An 18,598-nucleotide genomic window follows, 5' to 3' on the forward strand; every position below is an offset into this window, starting at 1 on the left:
GAGCAAATTGATATTACCTTGCTATTAATTGATAACTGGTATCTTCGCTTATTGTTCCCATGGACTGAGCTATTGTTGGTTTGAATTACATAGTTTGGACTAAATGAGCTACTTTCTAATTTTTGCTTTTATGTTCTTATTCATTTTGCATGCTGCTTAGTGCGACCTTTGCAGTGTTTGGTATTGATGAATAAGTATGTATTCATGGGGGGTTGCATGTCTACTGATAGGCTATGATGATGGTGTTAGTGGAGGTTAATTCGTAAGTGTTAGTGGGGGCCCATCGAGATGGCGGGGTAATCCTCACCCGGATGACCATACTGCAGTTTGTGATAGTTTTCACAAAAGGCAACTGGGGTTTGGGTAAGGTTTTGAGCCATTTGATGTTGCGCTTCTCTCTTACACATGATGTAAATTTGTAAACCATTTTGAGCCACATTTAAAACACACAAGTGTTTAGGGAAGCGGATGAGAATGCTCTTATTTTCTATTTTGCAAACTGATTTTGTTATTGGATCTTGTTATTGGATTTGAGTTGTCTTAACCCTCGGCTGTGATGATGAGAAAATTTGATTAGGGTGAAGTGGCACTTTGGCACACACCACCATGGCTTGGTAACCTGGATGACCAATAAATAGTGCCAATCGGTTGTTGCAGCCATACTAGGGAGGGTGCCAAGTGTGGTCGTATGTTACCGTAGGATTCCTGAGCTAGCTACCAAAATCAGTTGCAAATATTGTTCTTAATTGTCTAACATGTGTACCACATTTATATGTTTTCAACTTTTTAGAGATGGATTCACAAGAGCATGGAAATATATTCTTCACCAGCCTCCTGACTCAAGAGCCTGAAATTGACCACACCTTGACTTTGGATGACTCTCCACCCCCACTTTAAGTAGAGCCTCCCTGTCAAAGAAAATCAACTAGGGGTGCAAATTTCACTCCCGAAGAAGACAAGTTACTTATCTTTACAAGGCTGAATAGTAGCATTGGTGTAATCTAGGGAACGAACCAAAAACACGCCCAACTTTAGGAAAAAAGTTAGTCAATACTTCAATGAGTATAAACAAAGTACAAATGAGCAGAGTGTTGGGTCCTTAATATATAGGTGGTCTGTCATTCAAAAGGTGATGAACAAATTTTGTACTAAACTCAGCCAAGTTGAAGGTTGAATCAAAGTGACATGACTGAGCAAGACAAGGTATAAACAACTACTTTCTTATTATTTCTACTTAATTATGATATTTATGTGTTATGTTTCATTTATCTTTAATGGGTGATTAATTAATTGATTTTATGCTTGAATTGGAAGTTTGACAAAGCAAAGGTCATGTACCAATCGCTTGAGAAAACGTCCTTTCAATTCGAGCATCGTTGGCAGCTGTTGAAGGACCAGTTGAAATGGAATCAACATTGCACAAAGGATGGGAGGAAGCGAAGGTCAATGATGTCCCCGACATATTCCCGTACCTCAACAGTTGTACCTAATTCACCTATGGATTTAGTTGGTGGTACAGAGACTGAGACTCTAGTGAATATTGATTTCATCGAATTGGATAGGCCAATGGGAAGAAAAGCTGAGAAAGGAAAACTTAAGGCCCAAGGCAGGGCATCAGATGAGCTTATGGAGCTAAGCAAGCGTAAGTATACTCTCCAAAATGAGTCACGTGCTCAGGAGAAAGAATTTTTTCCAATCAACGCCGAGAAGATGGCATATGATCGAGAAATGGAGGGAAATAAAAGTAGACAAGAGGACAAGAGACTGAGATTGGAGGCAGAGAAACTGGACATCGTTCGATGGCAGAGAGAGAGGAGAGCATAATATTGCTCGATGTGAGTACATTGTCTGGCATTCAACAGAGATATTTCCAACAACTTCAAAGAGAGATATTGGTGAGACGCAATGCATTAGAAAATTGAGGCTACATCTTTTTTGTAACTTAATTTTTTTTACTCAGTATTTGGACATTTGTATTTTATGCTTGGCACATTAATATAACTTGCTAGACTGTTGAGACTAATGTTGACGGTCTTTTTGAAGGACTTTGGCATGTTTATTGTATTTTATAATTTGTACTTTCGCAAGTATTTATTAAGAAGGTGGCATATGTGGTCGTTGAATTTGAATCTAACATAGATAGGTGTTGCTTGATTACAGCTCGACATTACAAATCTTTAAACTATTACAGATAATGAAAATATTACAGTAACAATCAGCATGTTCTTGGAGAAAAGTTTTTTAGAATGAAATTGTGGAAACATGAATACATGGTCACTACTAATGAGAAGATAGAGAATCCAACAGAACATTCTCTTCTATTGTTGAGAATAAATTTGCCATTGATGTTCAATTAAATCTGCTTATAGTTGATGATGTGCTAAGTTGTCTCTAATTTCATGAGAATGAAGTTGATAAATTCGTTTGTTAGATTGCGTGATAGTTCTGGAATATCATCATCAAATTGATCATACTCCATGCTCAGACCTTGACTAATCATCACGCTCGTCCTCAATAATCATGTTATGTACAATAACACATGCTTTCATTATATTTGTTAGCTCATTGACTTTGAAAAATCAGAAAGATCCACGAACAATTGCAAATCGTTGTTGAAGTATCCTGAAGGTACGCTCGACATCTTTTTCTTGCGGATTCTTGTGCTGCGACAAAGTTTTTCTTCTTATTCCCTTGGGGTGATGGAATCGTCTTCACAAACATTGGTCATTTGGAATAAATACCAAAGGCAAGGTAGTACCCCATAATGTAGTCGTTGCCATTGATTGTGTAATTGACTGGAGGAGCACGCCCTTGGACAAGTTTTGTGAAAATAAAAGATCTCTCTACCTCATTAATATCGTTATGTGAACCAGACATACTAAAAAATGTATGTCATATCCAAAGATCATATAAAATAATTGCTTCTAAAATAATAGTTGGTTCACAGATGTGGTCGGAGTACATACATTTACAGGCAGCAGGATAATTTTTTCACTTTCAATGCATGCAATCAATGATTCCTAGCATTCTTGGGAATCCCCATTGTTCATCAACAGTAAGCAATCGAGTAATATCATTGGCATTTGGAGACTGCAAATATTCATATGAAAAAACAGTTACAATTGTCTTACAAATTTTTTTGAGGCTCTCCATTGCGGTGCTTTCTCCAATACGTATGTACTCTTCCTCCATAAAATCTCCAGTAACCCTATACACCAGTAGTCTAAGTACTGTAGTTATCTTTTGCATAAAAGATAAACCGAGTCTTCCGGCATTATCTCTTCTCTAGACGAAGTAGGACTCATAAAGAATATAGAGAAATAGGAGATGACTCATCCGAAATCTCGTTCGAAGTATATTGGAGGGATACACTGGATTTTCTACGAAATAGTCGTGAAAAAGGCGCTCGTGCCTTTGAATATGATCACACCAAATAAACTTACGATGTTGGCAAATGCCACGATGTCTCGATGACTCTCCATCAGCTTTAGCATTAAGAATAACATCCAACCGATCATCAGATAACAAGTATGTGAGCAATTTACGAAAGAAAGAACGAGCCATTTGATAAAGGGAGTTGGAGATGAGACTTGGGTTTTTGAGAACGTGAATGCAAGTAGAAGGCATATTTATAGAGGAACAAGTTATTGTTACATATAAGACAGAAAATGTTACCGTTGGAGAAATGACAAAGCATGTTACCATTTGAGGCAGAAATTCAAAATGTTACCGTTGTACTATTTTGCAAAAACTTTTATCATCAATACGCGGATTGGTATTACCGTTAGAGAAATTGAAAAAAATATTACCGTTATATGAAAATAAAAAAAAAATATTATCGTTAGACAAATGCAAATCAAGTATTACTAAAGTTTATATGGAAAAAATCATATTAAAAAATATCATCGCATTGGAAAATGCATATATTAAAAAAATTATCATTTTTAATATCGATGTTGAATTGAAAAATAATACTGTATCCGAAAAAAAAAATCGTATAAGTATTTATAAAATGTGATATTTGAAAAGAAAAGAATAAGAGAAAAGAGTCGGTGGCTAAGAATGGAAATGGAAGTGAGAGAAAAAAAGTAATAAAGAAATAACAGAAGAATATTATTTTAATAGAATAGATAAATGATAGGAAATGAGATATATAAGGTTTTTCAAAGATGAGTAAATTTATAATAAAATTATAAGGAGTATCCCTTTTAGCTAAAATTTAGAGAAAAATTTAAGAAACCAGATTAGAATGCTCTTAGACCACATTTTAAATATTCTTCTACTCTTACGTCATATAGAAATTTGGAAGGGACGTATTTGCTCTTGACTCATCTCCAAAGTGGAGGTTTCGCATCAAACTAATTGCGTGAAATTTGTGAAGTGCTCCACGAAAAGATTGATCCAGTAGTGCTGTTGAAGTTGATTTGGGGATCTACGTACGGTGTATTAGTGGTATGCCCATGTGATGTGTGGCCGTTTGAAATAATTTGAATGTGGCATTTGTTTTGTTAATATGTACAAGTCTTAAATGTACAGATTAACTCACACAAACCCTTTAAAGGTCGCTTATGCTATAAAAAAGTGTTGACTTATCTAGTGGAAACAAGCTGTTGTGCCCACCAATTCTTACCGCTTTACTTGACTGTTCGGAAAAAAGTTTTTATTTTTATTTTTTATTTTTATTTAATGATTAAAAAAGTAATTTTAAGTGTATTAGTATATTTTTTTTATTTTTTTAAATATTTAAGTACATTAGCGGTAACAATAGGCGATATTACTCAGGCGGAAGAATATTACGCTCTTACCTAGTATTACTCCCTGTCGAATGACGACACACGCCCATCCACTAAACTTCCCATTCCCCAATCTTCGAGATGATGTCATCAGGAATGATGCCGTTGTACCAACGCTTAGTACCGTTTAGCCTGACAAGAGTTTCACGTGCCACCGCATAGTGATGCCTCCAAATAATGCGTTTCTAAAATTGGTAACTTCATCCTCTCAATTTTGATGCATGACTAGAACAAAGATGTTATATTCGATAGGAAAATTTTATACATTATATTATTATTAATTTTTATCATAATAAATAAGATATGGTATATTTATTATTATTAAATGATCATATATTATATGTTTTTTTTATTATTTAATAGTGATAAATGTACTATATACTTATTTAATATGATCAAGATAAGATGAGAGTGTGGTGTACAATATTACTTCTTATTATATATATTTTTTTTTTTTTTTTGAAAGGAAGAATACTCTTTATTGATATACTTCATCATATGAATGAAAGAATACAAGTAGAACATTCTGGTCTCCATCAGAACATATCTCTCCTTTGTTTGCAGCCTCTTGGTAATCCAATAGCAAACGCCTATTATCTTACAGTTCCTCTTCGGAACAGACGAGTTGGTCTTAGGGTATTAACAACCTCCAATCACAGCAAGACACATAGGCTATTTCATAAAAAGTAAAATACACAATTTTCCATCTAATTACACTCATTGCCTTTCACTTCCCCTTTGATTTCACTTTTCACTCGTTGTGCACCTTTGCCTCTAAGACCCGTGCAGCGAACTTCTCCTCCATTGACGTGAGCCATCACTTTCAAAATATGGGGGTTGCAAAATCAGTCCGTCGATGGGGCTCCTCAAATTAGTCTGTCGCAGCTCGGCATTCGCTGGGTAAGCTCAGGGTGGAAGACGAAGGGTGGAAGACGAAGGAAACCGAAGGAAGACGAAGGAAGGAGAATGGGTCTGGTCCGTCGCGGCTGTGAAGGATAGGTAAATTAGAAGACGAAGGGGGACATGACCGAGGGGTGGAAGCGCCGCGAAGAGGAATGGCTCTGGTCAATTTCGAAGACGATGAGAGATTTGCTTTTTGAGCTTTTGATCTTATGTTAGGTGGGTGCAAGATAGGTAAATTGGATGTCCTACGTGGAGGGCTGTTATTGGGTGCTGTTATGTGGGGGTGAATAGACCGACAGGCATGAAGGTTTTCGCATTATCTTAATAACGCTCGAAAGTGATGGTGGGTTTCTTATCCAAGAAACGAAGGAAAGAAATTGATAGGTAGTACTGTGCGCCACAAGAGATGCAGAAAATAATATATGGTAACTTTCGGTTGAGAATAATAGTAACGAAGAATTTTTATTTTATTTTTTTTTTTCAGAAACTAAGAATATATATACCTTTTATTTTCCACTTTTTGATTCAAAGGCAAAAAGATTAAAAATAAAAATCCCCTTCTTCGGTGACCTATTGGATAGGATATTTACGTTAAGATCGATATAATGTAAATTACTAAACTACTTTTTTATATTAGTTTAAACTTTTAGATAAGTTGTTTACTCAATATGTATGTTATCAGATTCTGCGTTCGAATCTTGATTTTATATTTAATAACATTTAATTAAAATATTCCATGAATTTAACTTAAGAGAAGTCTGACTTACACATGAGTTGGAGACTGCTAAGATATATTAAGATATAATATCAATTTTCTATTTTTTTAATTTTTTAATTTTTTAAATATATATTGAAGACGACATTGACTTATTTATCCTCGGATATATCTTGGAAAAAGATTGCGGATTCTCGAATTATTGCACATGACCAAAATACGTCTAAAACTCATGAGCAAATAATTAAGAACTCCCCATCTTGAAACCAAAAACACGTACCGTTTATGTTTTCTTTATTTTACATTTAATTTTTATTCCAAAATAAGCTAATTAGGGCCTGATTTTATCTACCAACTTTAAACGAAAAGACATAATATTTGGTGTAATTTGGAGTTTGATTACTAAAGGGGTTCGCAAAGAAGAAGAGATATAAGGGTCTATTAATTGGCTATGTTGTGAACATAAGGAAGTATAGTACTGTATATATATATATATATATATAGAACCTAACCAGCCGATAACTCAAACCCAGTAAGAGTTTAATAAATTAGTAAATTAGGAAAGAGAAGAATCTAAGATATCTTACCAGGTCTGTTGGGAAGGAAATTAAATATCTCTTCTGAGCCTCATGTCTCCAAATGCACGTAAAGATGCATTATTTGTGTAGAGGTGGCACTTTTAGATCAATGGACCAAATTATACGGCATCTACTTCTTTTGCATATTGGTTAGGATCCACAGAAAATAAATGGATGATTGCCGAAAAGCATGATCTTCCATTTAAATAGGGTTGTAAAAGTTTTACAAATTAAATATCGAGTTGTTTCTTTATCATTTTTCTATCTTCATTTTGAGAGAGTCAAATGTACATTCAACATTGTGATTTTTCTTTTATATCATACGTCTCCTAGCGTAGTCTGACTCTGAATCCTACTTGCTGAGCCTACACAAACCGGAGTTGGATTTAGGAGAATCCGACTCCGATTAAGTCGGTGCTCACCCCTAGTCAACTCTCCTTTTATCCCTAGTAACTTGCTTCCAATGAGCACTAAACCATTTATTTCTTATCCAACACAGATGTACATATGTAATTAGCTCGCTAGAGGGGTCTGTACAAAAAGACTATAAGACAATGAAAGAATTATGGTAACAATTTGGATGAAACGCAAGAAAAGTTTAATTTGATAGACTAAAATAACATTACTTTTGTTTATCATGACATAGATATTACTCTTTCATCAGCAAACGCCTATTATATATGTTAATGTTATACCAAAACCACCCAAAATACACCCAAATACAAGATAGAGACAATATGTAAGTGGTTCGGCAATTTGCCTACATCCACTGTAGCGGAAACAATATATTTCAAAGTGTTTGTATAAAATATACAAACTCCAACAAGATTATCTTTATCTTTATAAATGGCCATCTTCTATATATTTTCCACAGACACTATTTCGTTTACAAGATAATCTCCTTTTATAGGAGAAGCTTCAGGAGACAAACAGACAATTAAAGGGGCTGTAAGAGACAAGCATGACATTTGGAGACAAGCTTGATATTTGGAGTAGCTATCTAAGACTGTTGAGGAGCTCCTGTTCACACTTGGGTTGATATTTAACAATTACTCCCTCTACCCATGTGTGCCATATTAAGCTGCTGCAAACTGTTGCTTCCTTCAAATGATTCCATTCCCTTATTTGAAATACTCGTTATATCTACCATGAGAGATTTTCGCTATCAAATGTGCTCTAAGGCACCAACACACCCGAAAGTGCTCAGCAGTGTGAGATATTGATCAATTCCAAACAGTGTTGGAATTTGATCCCTGTGACAACTTTTGTTAACATATTTGCTGGATTGTCTTCAGTGCCAATCTTCTAAAGTAGAATGTCTCATTCATCTAATATCTCACGTATGAAGTGAAAACAAACATCTATATGCTTTGTTCGAGAATGATACACTTGATTATTGGCCAGATGAATTGCACTCTGATTGTCACAGTAAACGGTAACCATTTGCTGTTTAAAACCCAAATCTGTTACCAATCCCTGTAACCAAATGGCTTCTTTCACGGCTTCTGTCATAACTATGTATTCAGCCTCTGTTAAGGATAGTACAATTGTAGACTGTAAAATAGATCGCCAACTAACTGGTCCTCCAGCCATAGTGAATATATATCCAATTGTCGATCATCATTTGTCAAGATCACCATACAAAAGTGTGGTAATCAAATATTCATATGTATCAGGCAAGGAATTTAATAAAAGTAAAGCCTTATCTTCATCTTGGATTTCTACATCCAAGTTTTGCAAATCAGAAAGTATCTGATTGAAACTATTGAAATGTTCAAAAATAGACATACTCCAGTAGAGGGGCCACAGAGTCAGCACGAGAGCGTTACCATCCCGTCCGATCCCGTTGTCACTTAGCTACAACCCAGGAGACGTCACTCAGTATATTCTGCTCCCGAGTGACCAGAGGAGGTCCACTGAGATAATGCCCCATCTCAGCTGGAGGTTGTGATACGCACGCACCCAAAAATCTTTTATCACATAAAAATCCAGTTTTCAATAAACACATGAACATAAATGCAATTACACGAAAATCCAGTTTCATTTACAAACATGATCATGCATGCAAATATGCAATGTACATGAAACGTCTCATTATCCAACAACCAACAATTCACAACACAGTCCAAAACACACAAACAACTCTATCCTCCAATCCATCTGACCTCCTACTCCTTAGACTCAGTTCGGCATAACCAACCAGTTCACAGTAAAATGAGTTAGTGAAAAAATACATTTAAATCACGAAAGTTCTTTGGAAAAATACTTATAGCGCTTTATTATAATTTTCAAAGGATCACGGAGGTGCAAGAAGTGGCGGCACAGTAACATAACAGTGCAAAATGCATTGTAGCCGTAGGTCTCAAAATGCAAGATTTCGAACGGAGACAAATGAAGACTTGAGATTGTTAGAGAACGGCTAAGGGATGTCGGTGAAGCTAATGGTAGTGGTGGTTGGTCGTGGGTGGCGGGGTAGAGGGTGGTCGAAGGCTAAAATACCCAAAATAAAAATGTTGATGAATGTGCTTCACTGGTGGTAGATCAGGGCTGAGGATGGGTGCATTAGGTTACTAGGAGGTCGAGGATGAAGTGGTGAAGAAATGGTGGCTGAAGGTAGTGTGACGGCGGCGCAGGAGCAAATGGAGGCCACAACTTTAAGCTGTTCGTGAGAACTCACGGCGGTGCGAGAGGGGTTGGGAATGAAGGCGGTAGTCGCTGGCCGGTGAGGAAGAGAATGAGAGGGGCGGTGTTAGTCACAGCAGCGCGCGGTGGTGGGCTGGGTGGAGAAGAAGAAAACGCATGGGGAGAGAGAGGAGGAGTGCAGCGCTTGGGAGAGGAGAGAGAGAGAGGGGAAAAGAAATAAAGGAAAAAAGAAAAGAGGAAGAAAATAAAAAGAGGAAAAGAAAAAAGTGAGGGAAAGAAATGAAATCCAATCCTCACATCTTGAGTCACAAAAATGATCTAACGAAAATAATTTCAAACAGCAAGTTAAATAAAATAATTTAAACGTAGTGATAAAATGAAAATAAAATAATTAAATCCAATAATAAATTAATTTAAAATGAAGAACAATTTAAATGCATAACAATAATTAATATTAAAGAAACATATCAAATTTAATTTTCACAAATTAAAAATCATAAAAATAAACCAACTAAAAATCCGACAATTTTAAAACAAGAGAATAATTTTTTGAATTAATAAAAATAATTATTCAATAAAAATACACTAAAATACGGAGTGTTACAGCTTTTGTCTCTCTCACGACAAAATACTTCTGATCTTTTTTAAGGCACAAACGGATTGTACCACAAGCTTGTCGGTTAAGCTTGTTCCAATCTCTCTCCGTCATGTCTTTCGATTTCTCTTCCAGCGTAATATCCAACTCTTATTGGATTAAAATGTCCATGACTTCACATTGCTACATACCAAAGTTATTAGTTCCATCAAACTTTTCAGCTTCAAATTTGGCATTTGACACCATGGATCTATGCCCATAGCTACTAGCATTTCCAAAGCTCGTATCACCTGCAATTTCTCCTTCTGATTCCATCTAAAAAATTACTTACCTCTAGAAAATTAATTTCAAAATTTGAACCGTACGGATGAGTTCGGAATGATCCAAATAGTTGGAAAGCACCATTGAATCGTTGAAATCGGACTCCGAATGGCTTAGACAAGCCCAAAACAGATATGAAATTTTGAACGGTCCAGATCGAATAGGAATAGTAGCGGAGCGTGTGGGGAGGTGGGTGCATGTAACACACACGTCGTCTTCCTCTGGAGCGCATGGGGGAGTGTAAGAGCATGTAACTCACGCGTCTTCAACCTCTAGTGCGAGTGGGGGCTTTTTGGCGCTTGGATCGCACCTTCCGACCTTCTAAGAGCACGTGTCAGCTCTTTCGACGTCTGTTTTCGATACCGTTTGCGGCAACGTGTTCCTCTTGTGAAATGAATCTCCTGGTATGAACAAAAGTTGATTTGAATCAACTTAGATTTTCGGGGTAGCGCAAAACCGAAGCTTTGATGCCAATTGTTGTACCAAAACCATCCAAAATCACACCCAAACACAAGACAGAGACCATATGTAAGTGGTTCGGCAATTTGCCTGCATCCACTATAGCGGAAACAATATATTTCAAAGTGTTTGTATAAAATATATAAATTCCAACAAGATTATCTCTATCTCTAGAAATGGCCCTCTTCAATGTATTTCTCACAGACACTGTTTCATTTACCAGATGATATCCTTTTATAGGAGAAGTTTTAGGAGACAAACAGACAATTAAAAGGGTTGTAAGAGACAAACTTGATATTTTAGAGACAAGCTTGATATTTGGAGACAAACTTAATATTTGGAACATCTAAGATTGTTGAGGAGTTCTTATTCACACTTGAATTGATATTTAACACATAATACCCCTCAAAAGTGATAGTGGGTTTCTGATCCAAAAACGAAGCAAAGAAAGTGATTGTAGTCCTGAGATCGACGCAGATAGAAAGGCTTATCAACGCTTGCTACATACGAATTGGATGCTGCTTGTTTGACATGATATTAAAGTTTTGTGGGGTCTATTAGTACAATTATTCACTCTTTTTATTTTCCTTTTTCTAAAGCTAGCTAGAATCATTGAACATTGAAGAGTGCGGTTAATACGACTAATATTTTGTGGAAAGGCATCATGTATTATAACTTCCCTCCAAAATAAGAAATAAAAAATAAAAGAAGAATAATGCTCTACCTGTCCCGACAAATAGGTCTAACCCGAGTTTCGATAATTTTTTTTTACTTAATGATTAAGAAATAATAATGTGGTGGATTTTTTTTAAAATATATAAGTATAAAAAAATGAATAAAAAGAAATAAAAAAGAAATAAATGAAAGGCCAAATGGGCTTATCAGGATCCATTCTCAGACGTGTGTAGTATGACTCATAAAAGAAACCTAATTTCATGAGTGATCGTGATCATTATAATCTTTCTACGATGACGCCAATATTTGGTCTACAGAATTAGATTCTGATCATTTGCCACATATATAATACTTGGAATTTGAAAGTACGAACAGTACTCGCTTTATCACGTCAATCATGCGATATGAATACCCTGATGATGCGATATGATTAGCAAATGCAATATATACGTACCATTGCATGAAGCTAGCTTATTATATAGGTAGCACCCAACAACAATATTACCACTCCAATTAGGTAGAATCTGGTCACGAGGGAATAGCTAGCAATATATATATAAGGTCCATGAGCATTATTCCGTAACTTTACTTTGATAGATACATTTTTCATTTTCAAGGGCCAATTTAGCAGCTTTTGGGTTAGAAAATAATAGGAACCAAGCTTGAACTAATTTTGTTTCTGAAAATTTCTACCTGTTATTTTCCACTTTTTGAGTCAGAGAAGAAAACAAATCTCCAGCTTCTTAATTTGTTATGCTCGGGGGTAATCGGTCCGGTTTTTGGCAAATTGTGAAACAAAACTAATATACACTGATTTTGAAAATTTAAAAACCCATACGAACCAATTCGTCATCGAAACTGAAACTTTTAATTTTTTCAATTTATGTCCAATCTGATTCTTTTAGTAAACCGTTTACATGTGTGGCACTAAATGAGTTGGAAATAAATAATCAAATGTGTAAAAATATATATATATAAAAGATTATATATATAATATAATTTATTATTCAAAAATGTATTTATCCTTAATATATATATATATATATATATATATAATATATCGGTTTGGTTTCATTCAAATCGATTTTCAAAATATAAAAGTCGGTTTCAATTCTTAAGAACTTGTACCGGACCAAACTCACCAATTTTATCGGTTCGACCGGTTTTATGATTTTTTTTTACAGCTGTAATTGCACTAGTATATCATGATGGAATTTTTCTATTTTCTTTGTTTTTATTTTCCATTCCAAATTTTAAAAATTTATGGAAAACATCGACATATGTGTGGTCAACAAATATAGACCATATATCATCTCTTTCAACGGCCCGGCTCGAAATGATAACATGTAGCCCTGCAATTACCTCTGTAACTGCATGTATATAGGGACCTGTCCTTGGCACCCCAATAACGTAACGTTCATATAATTGACTCATGTCCAAAATTATTTAGCTGAACGACCTGCAAATCATTCCATAAATTCCAATTAATTAGCTCCCTCATGTAAATTGTATTGATCTTTCACCGTAAGTGATGTCTTATCAATAAAATTAGGATACTGTCAGCTATTATGGTAATTGTAAAAATCATTAATGTGTCTATCTTTTTGTAATTATTCTACTTCTTAGGTAATGTTCGTCACTCTAAAAAATTCCTTGGATCTTCTATGGCTCAGGACGAACAAGGTTCTCTCGAAAAAACTAAATCCTGTTCAAGAGTAGGAATCAATCAATCAATATGTTCATTACAATTGACAAAATATCAGACTATTTCTATCTTTAATTGTGAAAAATGTTTGGGTATGGATAATTCTTGCTAGAAGATTCTTATCTTTGGCACACTTTATACCAAATAATTGATCAATGGAGGATGCTCTCAAATCAAAAAATCAGATTGGAATACGCATCCAACAGTAAAGACTCCCATGAATGACGAAAAAGTTGAAAGAAAAGAAGACTAATTCCTATCTCACCTAATAATTTGTATATAATATTATCACTTAATTATGATCTTGCGTTGATAGCATATTATATGATCCTGATCCTTTATTTGCAGTTGTGAAATTATACTCAGGTGATAATTGATACATTTAGAACTCTTTTAGAATTGTTGTATATAATTCAAAAACCAATCAATGTAATTTTGTCACTTCATTAATTAGAAATAGAGAAATAATATTTGCGGATGTGCAAATTATTATCTGTGCTAATTTTAAAAATGTTGGTAAATTTTGTACCCACATAAATTTTATTTTATTTTTTTATGGTGGACTCCAACCTTTTCTTAATGGAGTATGCGAGACTTGCTTACCCCAAAACTGTATCTAGCGTTACTCTTATAAATAGTTCAAACTTTATAATTGGGAATGATAATTGTAAGGGAAAAAAGTTAGTCTAGCTTGCTAGCCGTACCCTATATATAGATAGCATTTAGGTTGCAACGACGTTAAAACCTCAACATAAAGTAAGCGATCCCTTAATTAACATCTTCACCCTAAAGTCTCTCCTAGAGTACTTCATCGTGGTCCCTTATAATTAAGATGGTCCGGTTGCCGTTTAACCTTTCATCCTTTCCGCAAATTGTATCTAAGGGTAAAGTTCCCTACACCGAGGAAGAGTTAACCAATGTTTTTAAGAAGCACAATATCAATGGAGATGGCAAACTTTCGTGGCTAGAGCTGATCGCAGCCTTCGAAGAACTCGGATCACGTTGGATTGGTTTAGAGCTAAGGATGCGTTTGGTCATGCCGATCAAGATAATAATGGGTACATCGATATTAAAATGGAGTTGAAACTCCTCGTTGCCTATGCCTCTAAATGCAACTATATCGGGAAAAACTAAGAGAAAGTCGAGGTTTGCGAGCTGCTGTTGCGAGGGTTTTTAATTCCTGTTATTTTCTAATATGTACATGTGATCATTTGTAAGTTTAAGTTGCTCCTTGACTTTTGTGCCATAGATAAAGTAAGGAGGATAACGATACAAGCCTTTTTTTCCATCACAATCAGAATTGCCTGCCACTCTCTCTCTCTCTCTCTCTGTCTCTGTCTCTCTCCCTCTCGTAAGTATTGGTTTGAGAACTCGTTTAATTACTTCGCTATACTCTACAAGTGCTAGGGCCAAGGCCGTGCAAAAACTAGGTTTTTTCGAGTCCGCTCAATTAGACTCAAAACTTTTGGAGCTCGAAACCATATCGAGTTAGAGTTCAAATATTGATGAAACTTGCGTCAAATTAGAATTCGGAGTTGGGGTCATACCTTAGAAGAGGTTGGATGGCTAGAGGGGAAGCGATCCAAGGCGTATCATGTATGAGTTATTCTACTCAGCAGTATTACTGTTAATACATAAATTTGCATAATAGACTGAAAAGGAGGAAATAATGATTCCTGACCCACGATGAAGATTCGGGCATTGATACGGTATTCATCGTGTTCATCCATTAAATAAATAACAAATAAGTGAATAAAAATAAATAAAGAAAGACAGAAATTTACGTGGTTTGGCATAATGCCTACGTCCAGGGGCTGTTTGGGAACAAAATCCACTATAATGGGTGATTTTACAACCTCTCATGGCCTCACGTATGTCTCAATACACTAGAGAAATTTAGGGAAGATCCTTTATACTCGTTATGTGTGGCGCACTCGACCCCCATATGTGATTTGGTGGAACTTGTGACTCTGGGATGATGACTACACGGACATACATCCCATCGCATTGTGCAAGTGTGTGCAAACATGCAAAATGTGTGCAGCATAATTATGCAATGGAAAAATATAAGGCGGTCAGAAACTAAGTACCAAAAAGTTTAACAACAATAGGACCCGAAGTAAAGTCCTCCAAGAGGTTATTTCAATCATCCAGCTGAAATAATGGAAAGGAAAACAAAGGTCCAACAACAAATAACACGTCCTCTGGTGAGGCTAGTCCCTCCTGCTCATGCCCCTCCTTTGCAACAAAGTCTACGACTCCATGAAATAGAACCGTAGGTTGGAATACCAAAATGAGATTTCACAATCTCACCAAATAAATCAATAGAACAACAACATAGAGATTCAAGTATGAAATTATACTAGCAGATGTGTTCAGTAGTTGTGAAAGCAACTACTCAAAATAGCTATTTTTACTACCTTCCCAAAAATTATTAAATTACAGCCACGCACTCCAAAAATCCCATTTTTTTTCCAAACACAATCATTTATTACATATACACCGTGGTCTCCCCTTGGGACCACCAGCACATTGGGCTTGTGATTTCGTTATGAGTGATGCCCAGCTTTGTGCCTGATGCATAACGTGACCAGGCGTCCTCTAGCCTCTACAAGCAAAGGGGCTCTGGAGTTGTACAAGAGCGTTACATTCTTGGTTGAGTCTGTTGTCGCCTGGTGACAGCTTAGGAGACGTTGCTCAATTTTACATGCTCCCGAGTGACTAGAGGAGCTCCACCCAGATAATTCCCCATCTTGGCTTGGGGTTGTGACACGCACGCACCCACACAACTGATATATTTACCAAAAAATCAGTTTTCAGATTAGGTAGCATAACATAGAACATATCACAGTTGAATAAATCATGACAGATATCAATAACAGTAATATGCAAATGCATGACAGGGAGTTAATTGGATGGCATGGCATATCACACAACAGTCACAAATTCACAGTTTCACAAATCCCTCGGTCCAAATTCCTACAACAGCTATGTCAAAAATTCACAACACTTCCCAGAACCCAAGGCCCTACTCAAACACAACCAGACTGCAACAAAGTTAGCAATAATTTCACGTTAGAAATTCAAGGGTCGTACTAGAGAGTTATTTACAACATGGAAGGCAAGTATTTTGGATGATCGTGCGCGATGGTCTATGGGGTTTCGTGATTGAACGAGTGCGCGTGTTGCTACGTAGACGGACAAAGTTGATTAGATTAAAATTGGTCATCTAATAAAATGAAACACATGGCAAGAGGCATAAAGGCATACTATCATAGCATCTAGTGGTGTGGAGCACGGTGAAGCAATGGCGGCAGGAGGTGGCAGTGGTGAAACTGACATAACAGAGGGGCAAAAATGGGTTTCTTTTAACAAAGATGGCAGATCTAACGTGCTAGTGGGTGAAGGTGAGGATTTTCATGGCAGAGTGCGGAGGAGCAGGGTGAGACAACGGCTACTATGAGCTTTAGCTCACGATTAGGGTGGAACTTAGGGAAAAGGATTGTGGGAAAGGGAAGTGGGGTACATGGGGGTGGTTGAGCATCCACCAAAAGATAGCTAGGAGTAGCGGCGCTAGGCAGTGTTATAGCAAAAATAACTCTTAAGGATTTTGGGATGCCAATTAGAGGGTGGGGAAATGCTTGAACTCGATTTTGAGAGGGGAGGAAGGTGATTGAGAGATGGTTTAAGGATGAGGAGCTCGGCCTATTTATAGGCCAAGGGGTGGGTCTCAGCAATCGCAGCCATGACTACAACTGGGGGTGCAGGGCAGCACAAGCTTCACGAGCATGGCACTCCACGCGTGCGACTAGTGGCTCACAGTGGCGGCAAGGCTTCACCATGGCCGAAGAGAGCTCAGGATTGGGAGAAGACCAGAGAAAAGGGGTGCTCGGATTGGGGAAGAAGAGAGGTGAGGCAGTTGACTATGGAGGTTCGCGAGCTGTAGGAGGAGGAAGGAAGAAGAAAGCTGATTGGCGACAGTGGAGTTCACGAGCTAATTGGCGACAGTGGAGTTCATGAGTCGCGGGAGGATGAAAGAGGAAGAAGAAGAAAATAAAAAAGAAAGGAAAGAAAGAAAAGAAGGGTGCAGCGCCAGGGGGAAAAAGAAAAGGCTAGGGTTTCATTCTACAAGCCAAAATGATGTCGTTCTAAGGGGAAAGAAGTCACTTCCCCGACCACTAAATGGCATCGTTTTGAAGGAGGGGGTTGGGGGTTGGGCTCCCAGCTAGCCCACGGGTTGGGCCTAGTTCTCCTGTCTTTCAAGCCTAAACTTTGGCCCACAACACTTACAAAAATCCAAAAACTCACAACCAACCAATTGGGCTCATAAAACAAACATAACCCTAGAGAAAATAATAAAACACAATAAAATAAAATAAATAAAACACACTAAATTTTTGGTGTCTCACACTATGTGTGGTGGCGTTTGTCCTAGGGAGCTTCTATGGTTAGCCTTTTATATGGAAGTCTATTTCCTTAGAGTGATTGAGTCCAAGTTGCCTCTGAAGCCTCTTCCTTTTACGAGTCCAAATCTTTTTTTCTTTTAGGAGTCTGAGTCAACTTACCTTATCTCTTCTTAGCCTTATTTCTTGGCTTGATTTTTAGCTTTATTTTGAGGATAAATTATATGCTACCGATTTGACCCCTAAGATACCCACAATTCTTAATGTTGATTTGCTCAATAGAAGGCCTAGAGAATCTTCAAGTCAATAATCTGTAATATGAATTTTGAAAATTAGTCTCTGGTTTTCGATTTTTTTTATGCTAAGTGGTGAAGAGCTCAGTTTTGAGAGATATACATGAGATGTATTCGACCATATTAGGTGTGAGCATGGAGCTCTGCTTTGGCATGAGATGTACGACCGCATTAGGTGTGAGCATGGAGCTCTACTTGGGCTGGAGATTTGTTCAACCGCATTAACTGGGAGCACAAAGCTCGACTTTGGCTGGAGATGTGCTCAACCACATTAAGTGCGAGTATGGAGATCGGCTCTGGCGAGATACGTGTTCGACCGCATAAAGGTGCAAGTGTGAAGCTTGGCTTTCCATTTGTTTGCGTACATTTGCCTTATTGTTGTTGAATAGTGCATATTTCTATGATTGATTTGTTGTGTGTATTACCATGATCATTTTTTGCGGCGTGTTGGTAGCAGAGGACTTTCTACCCCTTGGTGTAAATTATCGTTTGATGTTCCCATTTTGGGGTTGATG

The 18,598-nt window shown here is 36.8% G+C and overlaps 1 long non-coding RNA gene across 1 annotated transcript; it reads right to left on the reverse strand.

Moving 5' to 3' along the window:
• Nucleotides 1-385: 385 nt before the first annotated feature.
• On the reverse strand, nt 386-4,749 carry LOC121241853. The gene is made up of 3 exons (XR_005935819.1): nt 4,590-4,749; nt 2,306-2,315; nt 386-398 (listed from the first exon to the last, which is right to left on the reverse strand). It is a non-coding gene; the product is annotated as an uncharacterized LOC121241853 (long non-coding RNA).
• Nucleotides 4,750-18,598: the final 13,849 nt, after the last annotated feature.

Source organism: Juglans microcarpa x Juglans regia, chromosome 8D (genome assembly GCF_004785595.1).
Source record: "Juglans microcarpa x Juglans regia isolate MS1-56 chromosome 8D, Jm3101_v1.0, whole genome shotgun sequence".
Taxonomy (NCBI): Eukaryota; Viridiplantae; Streptophyta; class Magnoliopsida; order Fagales; family Juglandaceae; genus Juglans; species Juglans microcarpa x Juglans regia.